The sequence below is a fragment of the Saccostrea cucullata genome, unplaced genomic scaffold (genome assembly GCF_032062105.1).
Source record: "Saccostrea cucullata isolate Sc308-1 unplaced genomic scaffold, CSIRO_AGI_Scuc_v1 ctg451, whole genome shotgun sequence".
Classification (NCBI taxonomy): Eukaryota; Metazoa; Mollusca; class Bivalvia; order Ostreida; family Ostreidae; genus Saccostrea; species Saccostrea cuccullata.
In genome coordinates, this window is record NW_026930321.1 from 173,840 (window position 1) to 191,448 (window position 17,609).

A 17,609-nucleotide genomic window follows, 5' to 3' on the forward strand; every position below is an offset into this window, starting at 1 on the left:
AGAAGTACAATAATTTATAATATTTACAAAGTCCAATGCAGGTAATATATACAATCGATCACAATAAAAATCACAACAATAAGGTATTAAATAATCAAAGAAATGTGCAATGCAAATGACATAAATAAAAGAATGAATTTGTTTGTTGAAAATCTTTATGTACAATATGTCTATATATTGCGTATCAAGAGCCGACGGATGCGGAAATGCTGTTTTGTTTTCCGTTGTACATAGTTAAAAAATACCACAAGAGTCTTCACTTCATCTTCAATAAATACAATTCCTCTACGAACGATTTTAAACCCCAGCTCTCCTGCCATTTCCCGAAGGCATCTCTCTCGTCTATTTTCTTTATATCTGTTTGGGACCCTGACAGAACAAAAGCACAGTTCATAATAATTTAATTCTGGTTGTAACGCTGTATTTGATTGGATAAAAAATTTACTTTATATTGTATAAAATGGGTTGCCTACGTCACAATGACTTACGTCAAAAACGTATCAATCCGCCTGACGTTACATTCAAATTTGTACAAATTGAAGTCATTTTGTTAGAACAATCATCTTTTTTTCTCACATCAAATGAATGAAAATTAAATTATAAGCAATGAATTTAATAGCTACCCATTTTATACGGTATAAACTGGGTTGGAACAGTTTACGCTTTTTTATAAACCGCTTCGCGGTTTATAAAGCGTAATCTGCCCCAACCCAGTTTATACCGTATAAAATGGGTAGCTATTAAATTCATTCCTTAAATAATAAATAAAATACTATATATCTATAAGGAGAATCGTAAAGAAAGTAAAAGTATATATTCCATTATAACTAGCGATACGACTTTAAGATATTCAATATACATGTACTTTTAATTTTAACTCGATGTCAATGATCAGTTGAATTTTCGCAGATTTATATGGTATTGATTTAGTTATTGTTTTACGGCAGTTGGGAGTATTTCGACCATATTTTGGGGGTCCTTTTGAAAGTATGTATTTAAAGTTAAGACTATTTTAAATATATAATTAATTACATAGAAATCCTTTCAAACAGACGATCTAAAACCACGTGAATTTGAAATCGCTTTAAGATCCAAGAGTTTAAACAAAAAAATCTTACCAAAAGCCTTTTTCAGATCATCTTCATTACAATCAAATGGAGGTCCTGAAAAATAAACAATGCGTTAATGAATGGTTTTGAATATATAAACATTTCATTTAAAATCCAGGAACATTACATACCTCCAAATACTGTATTATCGACCAGAAAGGAGTCCATTAAGTAAACTGTGTCGCGGTGCATCATGGGTGTGATAATGTTGCTATACCTAAGTTAAGAAAAATGATAAATTTTAAACAGAAATTTATCATCACGAATAAGAGTCCAAATGAATTAACATTTGGACCGTTAGATGTAAAAACAAGTAAAGAGGTCGTTGATCTTACTGTTTTCTTTGACTGACTGGAATAGCCACGAAACTCCCTCTGTCCCAAATGCAATCAAACTGACCCAGAATTTTACTGCAAACAATTATTTGAATTCATAAGAATATTTCATATTTATTAAAGTTTTTTTTGTTGAGAAAGAGGTAAAAGCTCGTCAACGACACGTGTATCCATATAATAATTATACATGTACATGTATATGTACAAAGAAAATAAATTATTATATGACTGCATAAATGTAACCCTTAAAAGCATAATGTGCATTATTTTAACATTGTAAGATTTTTGTATGTTTTGAGAGAACAAAGACTTTAGCATACATATATGACTAAATATTCGAAATTGAACTTATATTACCTGGAAATTTTGAAGAAATCGCAGCAGTATATGGATATTTTTCTGTTATCTGTGGCCTGAAAAGTAAATAATAGGTTCATTATGTTTGATTAATCATTTTTCCCTTTATTTTCCCAAATAATGTTTAAGTCTTTTAATGAAAATTTTGTCGAAGAAAATTATTTAATTAACCAAAATTGTTTGAATTCTGTATGTTGAAAATATATGTACATTAAAATGCACATTTCCTTTCAGGTTTGCAGGTATAAAATATTCTTTTCTATTTCCCATTGCAATTGACACCTTAATTTTAAATATATTTATATAAGAATCAAACGAGAAAAAATTTCAATAGAGTAAATGATAGGAAAAATTGTATTTAAAGAAAATTAATAGCCTTTTAAAATATACGACTGCAATAAATCTATTGAAATCTTTTTTCTTGTCATCTGTCGGTAAAATATGACAACGGACACCGCACAGAATATCTGTTAATGTATTAAAGGTTAGAAATAATATTAAGGAAGATGATAAATGGGGAATTTCGGAAAAATCGAAATTCGATCAACTCCCCCTTTCTTTCTGTAAATAAGAATTTAAGTACGTAGATATCTAACATTGGAAGAATACTGACATTTATAATTCATCAAGTAACCCAATGTTCGCAATCATTCTCCCGCCTCTATCAGACATTCACGTAGAAACACTTCGTAACGGTGATATAGCAAAAACACACAGAGAGAAAAGTATGTCATGGTTCTAAGAAACTAAGATTTGGAAAGAAATTTATACGGACATTTACAGTGCTTTATGTGATATCACACTCTATGCAAAAGTCTGAAAACACAATTTGTTTCCAAATTTCACTTTGAATTTTACTGCAAACACTTTGAATTTTGTATTTACTAAAATATAATCAAGTGAAGCAATGAGTCGCCTCCTACCACATGGATGAGGAAAACAGAGAAATTCCTAACACATATTTTGATTTAAACAATGTCGTCTTTTTAAAGAGGAACGAACAATTTCAACTATGGGGTATAGAAAATTCATGGGTTTTACCCAATATTTACTTTAAATATCTACTCCATCTCAACAGATACTACAGTAATGAATAAATAATAACATTAATGTTTAATACATGCCTCTTCAATATTGACTCAGGATTTTCAAATGGGAGAACTACTCAATAGTAGGTCTCCTACCGTGACCTTGCTGAACTTCTCAACAGCCAATAAAGCAGAGCAGCCCCCTGTGAACATCTTTAATATATTGAATTATGCCTGGTTGGGGGTCGACCTTCTTCAGGCTTGTAATTCGCAAATGTCACGACATTGTAAAAGCGCATAGGTGTGAGAACACCACTGTAAGATAGCAGTAAGGGGGAATAACAAAATTTAACTATTATTTTCTTTATAAATGTATACCGGTAGTTTGCAGCATATTACTGTATGAAATATATGAGCTGTCGAGATAACGCACAGTATACAAGCTCAAAAGTCCATTAAACAATATGAAATAGGAGCAGAGCAAACACGGACCTCAAAAACATCAGAGGTGAGATCAGGTGCCATGGAGGATTGAGCATCCCCTGCCGACTGGTCACAACCGCCATGTGTTCTTTGTCATGATCGGAAAATAACGGAAAAATCCTTTGACAATTCAGTGCGAAAATAATAACATAACAATTAGTAAAACTATGAACAATGTCAGTCAGCATTTGGCTTGATGATAAATCATATTTGCTGACAAGGTCATTGTTTCGACCATAGAACTTAAAGAAATGATGACTTTAAACGAGACTGCTAGCGCTGATCTTGTTTCATCAACTTATTGGTCAATAATTTATCTAGTTTTAGAAATAGTTATTACATAGAGCTTGCTCTTGCGTATCGAATCAACTGAGGGATATAAACTCCGTGTGCAGGTGATGAAGGTATATTGCTGCATAAGCTTTTGCAAGCTATAGTTGTCACCAACAACTGAAATATAAACCCCGTATGCAGGTAATGAAGGTATATTGAAAGTCATCACGTTTACAGTAGCATAAGGCTTGGCTGTTAGATTACCATTAATGTCTTTTTCAAGTAAATATTGCAAATATGAGAAAATTGGTACCAATGGGAATTTCAATAGATTGTTGGAAGACCTGGTCTCCAAAAATCATAGACATGTACATATAGTCAACCAGAAATGGAGCATCTTTTTTAATGTAAACTTCAGAGTACTTTTGTGTACAGTCAGAATGTTTTTAACAAAATTATTTTGCAAATGACCAATGACAAGGTAAGTTTATTTATGAGTTCCATTTTTATTGAAAAAGCAGCTGTCAATGATATAAAAAAAAGTCTGAACTTTAATCTATCGTGGGGAATGATTGTATATAAAGTTGGAAAGTTGCAAGTTTTTATGCTGTTAATATTGATAAAATTATGTTGTTTCAAATTTTCCAAAAGTTTCTCGGAATTCTTAAGTATCTCCATCTAATTTACATCACTTTTTGAATGTATTGTTGTACAGTACTCCTGATGCTTCCCCTTCACTACTGTTAATATTTTAGTGAGGAGTAAAGAAAGAAGCTTTGTAGAATATTTAATGGAACCCACTATGTATCTTTGTTTGTAAAGATTTTTATATTTTGGAATCCAATATAGATATGGCTATTCAATTTCATGAATAAGATACTGATTTTTCTAACTTTTTATATTACTTCCAACGAAATTGTATTCTATTTGGTATTGTTCCATTTTCCTTATTTTTCTTCTTCAACCAAATTTTATCCTAACACTTTCCAGATTGCTTAAACAGCCTTAAAGTTACTTCACAGTAGTAATAACTACAAAAATCCATTTCTATATATATAAAAAATATTTAATTCAAAATGTCTACTCCTCCACCCTGGTGACAAACAAAAACCTATAATTCTTCATATTTATTTTTTCTACTTTAAAGGATTGGGCCCATTCCTCACATCGCAAACCTAATTTTTGTAAAAATGAAATGGAATTTGTTTGACCAACTGAATCCATTTATCATAAAAACAATATTTACCTACAAATTCCTATTTTTGTCCCCTAGCTCTCTACATTAGATTATTTTTCTCTAGAGGCATTTTTAAACTGTATAAAAGTTTGGTGTATACGAGTCTTCCCAAGTCTTAGTGATAAAATTTTTAAAGATAGTTGCCCATGCCATGGAAATAATTTAAAAAAAAAATGCACAGATAATATTTCAAACATTTAATAAAGACCCTTGGATATCAATTTGGGATTTTAGAAAAATAAAATTTTGCAGCACTTGGGTCTTCAGTATAGATTTGGTTGTAATAGATGAAGTTTTTTCTTTTTCCTTTTTTTTTGTCATTCTTATCTCTTATTAACAGGTCGAATCGATCTATACATAGATGTACATAACTACTGAAAATGGATAAAGGAATTATTAAATATGAAAAACTTAAATTAATAAAAATGTTGTACATTTTTACATTATAAGGAACAGCTCCAGCCTTATAAATTAATTCAACAGTGAAGAATCGAGTTAGTCCGTTTCAATCGGTGCTTTAGTCTATAATGTATTTCATCGGATTTTGAATTAAGATTTATAAATATTGTCTTGATCTTTGCCGCCTTTGGTAACATAAACCCGTCTTTGAACTAAAAAGTGCTCTGTCATTTCAGATTACTAAAATCACACCGCTTGTAAATCAATGCAAATGTTTAGCCAAATGCGCCTTTGGTCCGTTTTATTTGAACTCTAAACCTTAATAGTCAATTTGTTTTCAATAAGACTATTACAGTATATATTTATCGTCTTGAACGAAGAACATCTGATTGGAAAAAGAGGTCAAGTATTACGAAGAAAAATAATAACGCCTGGCTTGATGAATGGGCATCTCTGACTTTTCGCACTTTTGGGTAATTGGGTTTTCCTTGAATTCAAGCAATTTGCGATACAATTCAATGAAAGATAAAAAATGGCAAAACTTAACATTTTTATTGCAGCATATTGGGGTTCTTGGGATTATTTTTCTCAATATATATATTTTAAAGGTCTTTTGTGCATCTGTTTGCGAAAAAGGGGGCATGCGTTTAACCGTTTTTTTTTCGAATAAGTATTGGTTTCGAGGGGTCATTATACGTAACAAACATTTAAAGAGATTACTTACACTTAAGGAACATCAATTATACCTATAAAAGACCTTTTAAAGTATCAATGATAGAATTTTAACTAAAGAATAAGACAAGACCCCCATGAGGAAACAGAAGTTTAATTGAAGCAACGCAGCACGTGTGCATTCTTAATCACTTTTAATTAAAAAAAAAATTGGTCGTGTGCATATTTTTAATCACTTTTAATTTAAAAGAATATGTCTTGTTCATCAAAGAACTCTTTGCATCCTTTCTCTGCACACTCAAAAATTGCAAGCGACACTCTTCGATTCTTTTTTTTATTAGCTCACCTGAGCCGAAGGCTCAAGTGAGCTTTTCTGATCAAATTTTGTCTGTAGTCCGTCTGTCTGTCTGTAAACTTTTCACATTTTCGACTTCTTCTAACTCAAATTTGCCACAAACACATCATATGCCAGCAAAAATTGAATTATTAAAAATTTGGTGGCATGTTTTAAAAATCTTCTTCTCAAGAACCACTGTTTACTTACCTTAGGTAAGACTTTGCCTAGGGCGAGGCCACAATCGACCAAACTTTTACATAGAAATATATAGGAAAATTCTTTAAAAATCAGAACCACTGTGCCAGGAAAGCTAAAACTTACAAGGAAGCATCCTCAGGTAGTGTAGATTCAAGTTTGTTCAAATCATGACCCCCGGGGGTAGGGCGGGGCCACAATGGCTGACCAAAGTTTTACATAGAAATATATAGGAAAATTCTTTGAAAATCTTCTTCTCAATAATAGTAAAGTCATAATTGATCATATTTATGTAAGAGTATCCTCAGGTAGTGTAGATTCAAGTTTGTTCAAATCATGACCCTCAGAAGTAGGGCAGGGCCAAAATCCAAAGTTTTATATAGAAATATATAGGAAAACTCTTTAAAAATCTTCTGAAGAATAGTAAAGCCATAATTGATCATATTTATATTCCCAAAGTGCTGTAGATTCAAGGCCTGAATCCAAGTTTTACATAGAAATATATAAGAACAAAATTTAAAAATCTTCTTCTCAAGAACCACTGGGCCAGAAAAGCTGACACTTATTTTTTTATTAAAATTGTGACCCCCAGGGGTTGGGCAGGGCCACAGTTTTTTTATTAAAATCCTCTTCTCAAAAAAGCTGAAAACTTATGTGGAAGCCTTTTTAGATTCTAGATTGTTGAAATCAATCCCCCCCGGGGGGGGGGGGGGGTCATACTAGGTAACGGCATCACCAATGCTGCTCAGGTGAGCGATGTGGCCCATGGGCCTCTTGTTATTATCATTTTTATTATTTCATAAATAATTATTTTTTGAGTCTAATCCTCAAGATTACGAATCAAATCTACACATCACATTTATTTGCTAAAATGTCATTGTATTTTTCATATACTAGAAATTTATACCATTTTAGATCAACTGCCTTTCCACACAGTGGTAGAAAAATTCGAACGTTGTTCTTTTTTCCTGTCAGCTTATCATAATGTTTTGAGAGCATTCTAAAAAAAAGAATGGTGAATGTCAGACAGCATATTTATTGCAGTATTGTAATATATTTATATTAAGGAATTTTATTTAAAAAGATTTACATTAAATTATTGATTAGAGATTCGAAAAATAAATTTTATTTTTCATAGCTTAAAGAAAATAATCAGAAAACAATTGCTTAAAAACCGGTATATGATTTCAATTTGTAAAATTAAGAAGAACAGCAGTTATTTCTCGCACATTGTTTTAGTCTTGAGATATTTTTAACATAGAACATACGGATGTGTTTTGGGCATGTGAAACTGTGTCTGGGATTTCCCCCATCTGAAGTCCCAGTCTTCTGGCTTCATGTTGCTAGTATCCTCATAATCACCAAACTGGTTGATCCGCCGATCTGTTGTAAAAAAAGAAAGACAATTAAAAAAAAATTAATATGTGAGAGATAAGTTTCATTATGTTATAAAGAGAATATCATTATAGAAAGGTTACAATTTCAAAACAGAAGCCCAGTTGACCAAGAGTTCTTTATTTTTTGGCATTTGTACGAGAAGTAAAGGCAAAGGCACAAAAAGCTTTTGTTAATAATGAATTTTAGTTTTTTATAAGATCTACAAATGCCAAAACTGGTGAATGAACACATTTAAGAGATTGTCAAAATATTTTCCTAAGTTTACCATAATGACCTGGCTCCAATGAAAAGGGTCAAATGGTTTAGAGCTAAAACAGGAAAATATCTTGCGTGTTGTGCGTAATTATAGTTTGTCAAAGTCCTTAAATATCTAATTTGTAACCGTCAAGGTTGTAAGTTTATTTTTCCCAATAGTATTTATAAACTGTGTATAATCTAGGTAATTATATGGTTTGGAAGAAAAAAAATGCATGTTCATCGTGAGTTTGAGAGGTTTCTACCCCATCTGTACCAGCAGTCACTATCCGTCACGCCTTCGTTTTTAAGATTCTGTCCCTCTCAACAACATAAAATGTCTGAAGCTTTTATCCACTATTCAATATATATGAGTTACGAAACTCAATAAAAACTCTTTATTTTGATTGCTTTCCTTTTGTCATTTCTGATCCGTAAAGCTGATAAGATTTTGGATGCACTTTTCAGCCGGAAAATTGATTGATATAGCATGAAATTCATAAATGATTAACAAATCATGCCTGGGTGGGTATAAAAAGCTGTAATGGCATTACATCGTCTATAAAAATTTTATGCATTTTAAGAATATTTTCATCCATATTTCAAGGCTTTTGTATAATTAACTCAAAAGTCATTCTTTCTATACAGTCTATTGGTTATCCTAACCGTCACACTTTATCAGTTGAAGAACTACTAACTGGGCAGTTATATATTAAGAGAAAAGTAAAACAAACAAGGTAAAGTGGAATAAAATGCATTGTATTTACACACTAACATTTCCTTATATATACATTTTCTGACATGAAAAATGCAGATTCCGATCAGGCCCCGGGATCAGGAGACATCTTAAGCTGAAGTCAGATTCTTTATTTTATTCTAAAATGTTGTAGAAAGCAAACAGACCAAAATTAAAATAGTTTTCAATATTGCTTTACAAAAGTAGTTTCCTGTAGAATTAGAAGAAACTTTAATAATCAATTAACATTCAATACGTGATTGAAATTTTAACTTAAAGTATAAGTCTTTTTCCTGATTTTGAGGTCAGTTCTCAGGCCCAAAAGTCCATAGAAGCCAATATTAATTAGGAGCAGAGCAAACATGGACCTTTAAAAGAGCAGGTGCCCTGGAGGAGAGAGCGCCCCCTGTCGACCCGTTACATCCTTCCTCTTGTGATGGGGTAAACGGAAAACCCGCCAAAAACTCATTGTGAAAATAATGGTCTAACAATCTGCCAATAAAAATCAAGGAACATTTAGCAATAAGGCAGATTACGAAATAATGTTATCAAATTGAAAAATTATTGAGGTTTTGGGAAATGAATCGCTGAAAAAAATCGTCCTTCATTACATTTTTGACAATGAATTCGAAGAAGGGAACATGCAATCCTGTCGTTAACCTCGCGCATCATTAGAAGTCGTAAAAGTGCAAAAGCTTGGGAGATTTAAATCTTAAACGTAAACGTTGGTGGACGTTAATTGCCAATGTCTCGACATGTGCAGTTATGAAATTAAATTCCTCTTCTAATTTTCTACATGTATTGTATAACATTCAACTTAACAATTCATCGGCGACCGACTTACTTAATTACCGATATCCCTTTAATACTTTGATCTGTCGAAGTTGAATTTATGCTTCTTTAAGAGCTTGGTTTTTATTAATCTTATTAAATCAATCTCAATTTAAATATCAATGTAATAGAAAATTAAGCAGTGAAAAAGCTTTGTCAGAGAAAGGGTAAAGAAAAAACGTGTCTCTCAACACATTTGTAAAATACACAAATGAAAAATAAGCGCTGATCTGTCACTTAATACGCCGCCACTTAAATTTATGAATTTAAACTCTGTAATCATTCTGTTAAGAACTCCACTGTTTATAAGGAAGATTAACGTTTTAAAATAAAATCAACAGCCTTTTGCTGAGTCACGAACAAAATTTCTTCAGACAGGGTACGAAATTTATTTTGGAACATAAACCCTTTCATAACTGCTGTGTCATGTCGTCGAGCAACGGTTTATCTGAACGGCAGTGTCTTCCTGACTTCTCGCACATTCTTGTGAAGGAAAAGTTATTTGATTTTTACACTCCTTAAATGAAATGCAACAATTTAATTGAACTTCTCTAGCATGATACAGAGTCATTTAAATATGTAGTGCTGGGAACTGCATGCATCTTGGATATTCTATTTCATTTCGTATCGCATTAAAGAGTTTGCCATACATTATGCTCTGTCTGTAAACTGTTACATCCCATATCACATGAAAAAGCATAAATTTCACACAGAATTTAAATTTTCAATTATCTTTAGGGAGTGTTCGTCAGACCATTTGCACCCAACAACACTTGTATTTTGATAACAAATTGATTCCCTGTTCTACGAAAGCCCAGAAGGCTCATTCGAGATTCAAGTTTCGAAATACGAGATTCAAAATTCGAGATTCGAAATTCGAGTTTCAGATTCAAGATCCAATTAACCGATCAAAAGGCTATTCGAGATTCGATTTTTTCGAAATTTTTTACGAGATTCGAAATTCGAGTTTCAAGAGATTCAAAATCCAGATTAACTAATCAAATACGGGTTCAACATTTGATTACTTCCCTTTATTACGTTTTATCTATCAATAAATCGTTTAATATATTTATAACAAATGAGTCTACATTTGAATTAATTACAATGACAAAAAGAGTGTTATATATATTAGAAGGAAAGTTAAATAATCATTTGATTTTTAATCAGCAAGATATACTTCAATTCATATTATGACTTCTTAAATATTAAATAGAATACATATATCAGGAATATATATATTTTTGCATTGTCTACTGTATATAAAGGGTTGCTGACATAATAATCCAGTTATAATTAGTGTCTACAGATTAACAAAATCCCCACCCCTACCGGCAACACCTGCCAATTTTTCCCGACACTGAAAATGTTACTTTAAAACTTTGAAAGGCAATGTAGCCTTGATTAAAAACCGCGCTCGTTTTCCTAATAGAGGGAATACATTAAAATAAAGTTTTCAATTACTTATGTTCATCTAAGGCTTTGATTTCTTGAACTAATTAACAATTATATATACAATACAGATTGCAAATATGAATTAGAATAAATGCAGCATTCATTTTATCTGATATCAAACAGCAGATAGTCTAAATTAGTTGCAGAACTATAAAGTTATGGTTTTATATTTTTCACTGACCATAGCGTTATGGTCAATGACTAAAATATAATCGGTTTTTATTTATCAAGGCTACAAGGATTTTGTTAATCTTTAGTCACTATTTATAACTTTATTTTTATGTCAACAATCCTTTATATATAGTAGACAATGCAAAAATATACATGTATATATTCCTGATTATGTATTCTATTTAATATTTAAGAAGTCATAATATAAATTGAAGTATATCTTGCTGATCAAAAATCAAATGATCATTTAACTTTTTTCTAATATATATAACAGTTCTTTCTTGCATTGTAATTTATTCAAATGACTCATTTGTTATAAATATATTCAAACGATTTATTGATAATTTAACATTAAAAGTAATCAATGTTGAACCCGCATTTGATTGGTTAATCTGGATCTTGAATCTCAAATTGAATTTCGAATCAATTTTGAATCTCGTACCTTTTGAAACTTGCCCTCGAAGAGAGCACTTGTATTTTCGTGATTCCCTGTTCCGTATACTTTTCTTAATTTATTTTTTGACGGAAAAATATCATGGTCTTTATTTCTCTTAATGATCCAAAAAGTGGAAAATTGGATGAATTCATCCATGATAAACAAATAAAGACGTTTACAAGTTTCATCCTGACAGGAAATATATTTTTTTTCTATTAAGTACTTCAAGAATGTTATATTGCTTTACAGTATGGTTATCAGGCTTTGTATAAAACAATTTGTGGAAAGCAATGTTGTGATACATTTGAAAAAAAAAAATTCATTAATAATAAGTAAAAGATTTAAAGTCATTGATATCGTGTGATTCTTAAAGTAACATACCCAGGTACTATATTTCCAAATTATTAACACCGATAATAAAGTATTCTTTGATGAATATTCAAAATAATTTCTATAATAATTAAATAAAAATTATTAAACATTCTTTTACTAAATTCTTGCTTAGTTTAAAAATATTTTACCTAACCTGTCTTCATTTATTCCAAGAATGTCAAAATTGTCCTCAAAAGGACGTGCCCTTCTTTTCGGTATGAAACAAATCCTTATATAATCCAAGTACACGTTTTCTTCAGATAATTCCATTAAAAGATAAAATTTCATTTTGCCAAAACAATAATGGATTAAGCTTAAGAAAATAATCTGACAAGTTGGGTTACGACATTTATCATCCAGGTGTCAAAAGTTGGGTTTGGTTGACCTCTCAGGTAAGGTTATCCTCCAAAACCCTCAAAATAGCTACATCTAAAAACTATCGATAATAAGCACTCACCAATCTCACAAACCCAGTGCAGAATAAGAATCTATATCAGGGCAAAAACAAGAACACCTGGAAACACCAAAGGTGAGAACAGGTACCTAGGAGGAATTAACATCCCCTGCCGTCCGATCCCATCCATATATTGAAAAAAGTAAGGGAAGTAATCCTTGATCAAATTTGACTTCAAAGTGATGGAAGCAATCAAAATATGACATGCAATTGATTGCATTTGCAGATCAGTATATCTAAACGAACATAGAAATAGCAAAATTCTAACTTTCAACAATATTGCGGAAAACCCTGTAACACCAATTACATTGACAGTAACCTGTCTGTTTGAAAATTGATTCAGAGCATGTTCTTGAATATCGAATCAATTGCAGGTGATTGTGGAATATTCTTACATAAAAAGGAAGCTGTTGATGGAAAACTTGAAGTCATATACGTGTAGTTAGGTTGTTATATGGTAGTTAATACACATAAACAGTAAAATATCAAAGTATGTGGTACATTTGACAGACACCGTGGTGTCTTTAATTTCTAGGCTAGTTCATGAAAATATATTGATTTAGCACAATAATAAAGGATATCTATTGTTTATTGATAAAATGCCATCGATATATAGAAGTGTTTGAATTGAAAATATGACAAAAGGGTTTTAAAGGTTTCTGAACAATTTCTGCTTGGAAAACCACGTCTCCAAAGACTTTATAAATATTGTTAATGATTAACCCCAACATCTTTTTCAAACAGTGTGTCAACCTCAGTTTAACTGTGTGCAGGATTTTGTAAATGGCCAAACACAAGACGTATTCAAATTTACAAGTTCATATTATTGAAGAAGCCATTTTATATTGTCAGCAAAGTCTGTTCTTGAATTTTGAATTCGTGGAATTCGCTGGTAGCCTTTATCCGTGATTTTACATCCTCCACGAATTATTAAAGGCATTGTTTCTTTTGAAGAGATACTGTTGTTAAATGTACGAAATTACGCACTCATGAAAATAAGATCCACGAATTTTAATCATTTCACAGAATGTTGCACAGTACGACCAAAGTTGTACATAATAAAAAGTAGTTAATACATGTCATTTGTTGGGGTTTACTGATGGTACACATGTAATTTTGTTAAACATTTAATTTTACCTGCATTATCTTTGTTTGAGAGGGTTTTTAAAAAAATTGGAACACAGCATCATTTTGACATCAATTGCCTATAAAAGATGGCCAAAATGCCTTTTATTTTTGCTTTATTGTTAATCAGTTTGATTGTTTTCTAGTTGTTTTATTCTACTGTTATTTATGTTTTTCTTAAGTTTACTGATATATAAAGCTCTTTATGTTTTTAATTTATCATTTATTTTAGGCTTTAACACTGTGATGAAATTTTTCATATCTATAATTGATTAATGTGATCATTTGCAACTGTTGATTGTTTTGTTGTTTTTTTTATCAAAGGCTGTAATAAATAAATTAAAATTTTGAAACTGGTTATCTTGAGAAAGATATTTTATGGAAAGAAAGCTTTTTTAAATTTGTATTTTAAAAATTTGCAAAATTTATGCTATGACCTTCATCTCGACATTCAGATACATCGACGAAGTGTTATCTATCTGTCTATGTCTACTCGATATATCCCAATTAACTCGACATTTTAGACACGCAAGAGTCTGAAAAAAGGACCAAGTAACAATATTGAATTGTATCACAAAATAGATTTCAGTTTTTCTTAATTAATGCAGTAACATTCCGCTGTCAACTGCCCATTGTGTTAAAGTTTTCAAAATTTTTCGATACTCAAGCGCATGTTCTAAGTACAACAATTTTTTAACTAAGTTGACGCAATAAAGATTTCACTCTCAGAGAGTCAGCATTCCGTTAATTCTATGGTTGTTTTTATCATCGAGTTACATGACATGGAGTTCATGGCGGGTGTGACCGGTCGGCAGGAGATGCTCACTCCTCCATGGAACCGGATCCCACCTCTGATGTTTTTGAGGTCCGTGTTTGCTCCTATTTTGTATTGTTTTATGGACTTTTGATCCTGAATACTGTTCGTTATCTTTATATGTTTCATCATAGGGTCGTATATTTTGACTGAAATATTTCACACCAATTATTATGCTTTTGTTTTTATACTAAATCTGACTCCGGAAAACCTCGCCTAGTTGATCAAAACATTGGCTCAGGCTGGGTGGGTGTTGTAAGTCGACAGATATCCACCTCTGAAATTCATTTTAAGCCCTGTTCAGATATTTGATTTACTTTAGGGTTTTAAAGATCGTCCACTGTATATTGCCTTTACCTTTCTCTGTTTTTCATAACTCTCTTTGCACAAATACTATGCTTAATTTTAATATAAAGAATAATATTTTAATATTTTGATGAATATTGACATACAGAATGACATAATTCTTCCCCACTAACCCTTAGGGAAGCAGTATTTATAGCTTCCTTATCATGTATTTATTTAATTGTAAAGGGTTTTTGTACAGATTTCTTACGAGAAGATCAGCAGTCTCGTTTGAAGTCATCATTTCGTAAGTTCTTTGGTCGATACAATGACCTTGTCAGCAAATACAGTTTATCATTGAGTCAAATGCTGACTGACGTTTTTCATACTAATTATAAGTCCATTATTTATACACTTAATTTACGACAGGTTTTTTCCGTTATTTCCCGATCATGACAAGGAGCACACTCGGCGGGTGTGACCAGTCGGTAGGGGATGCTCACTTCTCCATGGCACCTAATCCCACCTCTGACGTTTTGGAGGTCCGTATTTGCTCTGCTCCCATTTTGTATTGTTTTATGAATTTTTGGATTTTGAATACTGTTCGTTATCTCCATGTTTCATTAGATAAAAAAATAACCTTAACAGGACCGGCTATGACCCAAGGGTTCTTACCTGAAAAGACATCCTCTTTGTATTGAATCTAGTATGGCACCAACTTTGGCATAAATTCGAATTTTGTCACTGATTGTGGTAAACTAATGGAAAAGATCCTAGCTGGGACGTTAAACACCAATGATTATTCAGAATCGAGTAAATAATACAGAAATTGAATATTAGTTTTAATCAACTACATAATTTGTTGCAAAAAATGGTACATTGTATATGTCACGTTCAAATAATTGTGAAATTTCAAAGAATTTCAAATCTCATGAATGATAAATAGCATCACATTTCCTATAAATAACCCTCGATTCAATTTATAAAATAATGTTTACCTCAAATTCTAATATAAATCAAAATTCGAATATTAAGATTATTAGCATATACCTTAAAGAAATTGTGATACCTCTAAGCAGTACATCACATATTATTTTCATACTCTTGTTTTTTAAAACATGAAAGTAATTTGTTGCTTTTATCTTAGCTGTGGAATAAAACACAAAATAAATAAAATTTGAATTTTTAGAATGCATTTAGGCAATATCACATACTTGTATGCTCAAAACAAGCCATAATCAGGAAAATAATTCTGCTTATCTTTGATTGTTCATCGACAGCAATAATAAAATTGTTGTTGAACGCTAGATTTGCATTGATCAGTTGAAGTAGTGATAGGAGAGGCAGGGGGAGTGTAGAACTTAATTGTAATATAAATACTTTTTTGATTTCTTGAACTTAACTTATAATAGTACAGTGAGTGCAAAGCTCATTTGCTTTCATATTGTAATTATTGAACTTACCAAGTGGAACTTGACGAAATGATAGATTTGTTTTATTGTAAATTCAGTACTGTTTGGTGAATAAAAGATTTATAACAAGACAGAAAATAAAAACAAAGGTTTGAATCCTTGTAATGGTCAAAATGTTGAAAGTGCAATTTCGAACACCTCATGGAATGAGACGTCAGGAGTCCCAACGAAATGCAACATATTATCAATTGTTGTAAATGTTTGATACAAATGATTAAAATCTATCAAAGATAAGGTGTTGTCAAATCTGTTTCCTTAACTGCCTTAGTGCTCAATGACTTCAATTGAGTAAAAGAATTCGAGTTCAAGTCCTGAATGAGAAGTAAAATAATTTACTTCAGATATGTCAGCAATATAGAAATGTATTCATTTCAAATACATTACGTTGAATAAGAAAATGTTCATTTGTTTGAAATAAAACTTTATTGACTATATGCATTAGAAATTCATCCGAGACCCATTTCGAATTGTTTAATTGTACTAAAAATAGATATTGTTGATTGTAAAAATGGGTAATATATGAATGCTTCATAAAATATATACAGTATATAACCGACCTACATTTATGCAAAAAAAAGTTCCCAAAGAAAAAAATTAATTAAAAAAAAAGCCCAATCAGAAGAAATATAAGTTATGTATGCCGCTTTCTCATTAAAAATACATGAGGATGAAAATTCAACTGTCAGCATATCGGCTTTGACGACACACACAATAAGAACCTTTGTCAATATTTACTTTTATATGGCCTTTTCTTGATATTAAGGTCCTTACTGGACTGATAGAAACTTATGGTCATAAATAAACAAGGAATAAGGGATTTTCAATTAATCTGCCTTTTTGTCGAGTCACTCCCGTAAACAATATAAACGTCGTCCTAATTACTGACTAGCAATGCAGAAGCAAAATAAATGGGGAAGATTTGAAAACTCACTTACCTTGCTTCTGCCCATTCATGTTTATTTCGTCAATGTATCTCGTCCCTCGTTATCCGCCTAATGACAGAGCAAACAATACGCTACCGTTGAATGACCTTTCACTTCAGAGCTATTCAATGTTGTATCTTCCTTGTGTCCCCTCCTTATTTACTTGTCGTATCCTTTTTGTGTCTGAGCTATCTGTGAATATACTCCATACATATATGCATTTGTATACAGGAAAAACGTGCATAGTACATCGTGGTGATGTGTTTACATTTGTTTAAAGCGAGATGAAAGATTTTCTTCTCGAATGAATATTGCGGTTAAGTTATTCGATTGCCATTTAATATAAGATTCAATACGGAAGAAAACTGAAGTCTTGATTTTTTAAGATTAAAATAAGAATTATACTGTGTGAAGATAATATTATGCAAAACTCGATGAAGAAAAATATAAGAAAAACTGTGAACATTAACATAAAATAAAA

General features: G+C 31.4%; 1 pseudogene; it reads right to left on the minus strand.

Moving 5' to 3' along the window:
* Positions 1 to 17,396, minus strand: LOC134283721 (probable thiopurine S-methyltransferase; annotated as a pseudogene).
* Between the last annotated feature and the right edge of the window lie 213 nt (positions 17,397 to 17,609).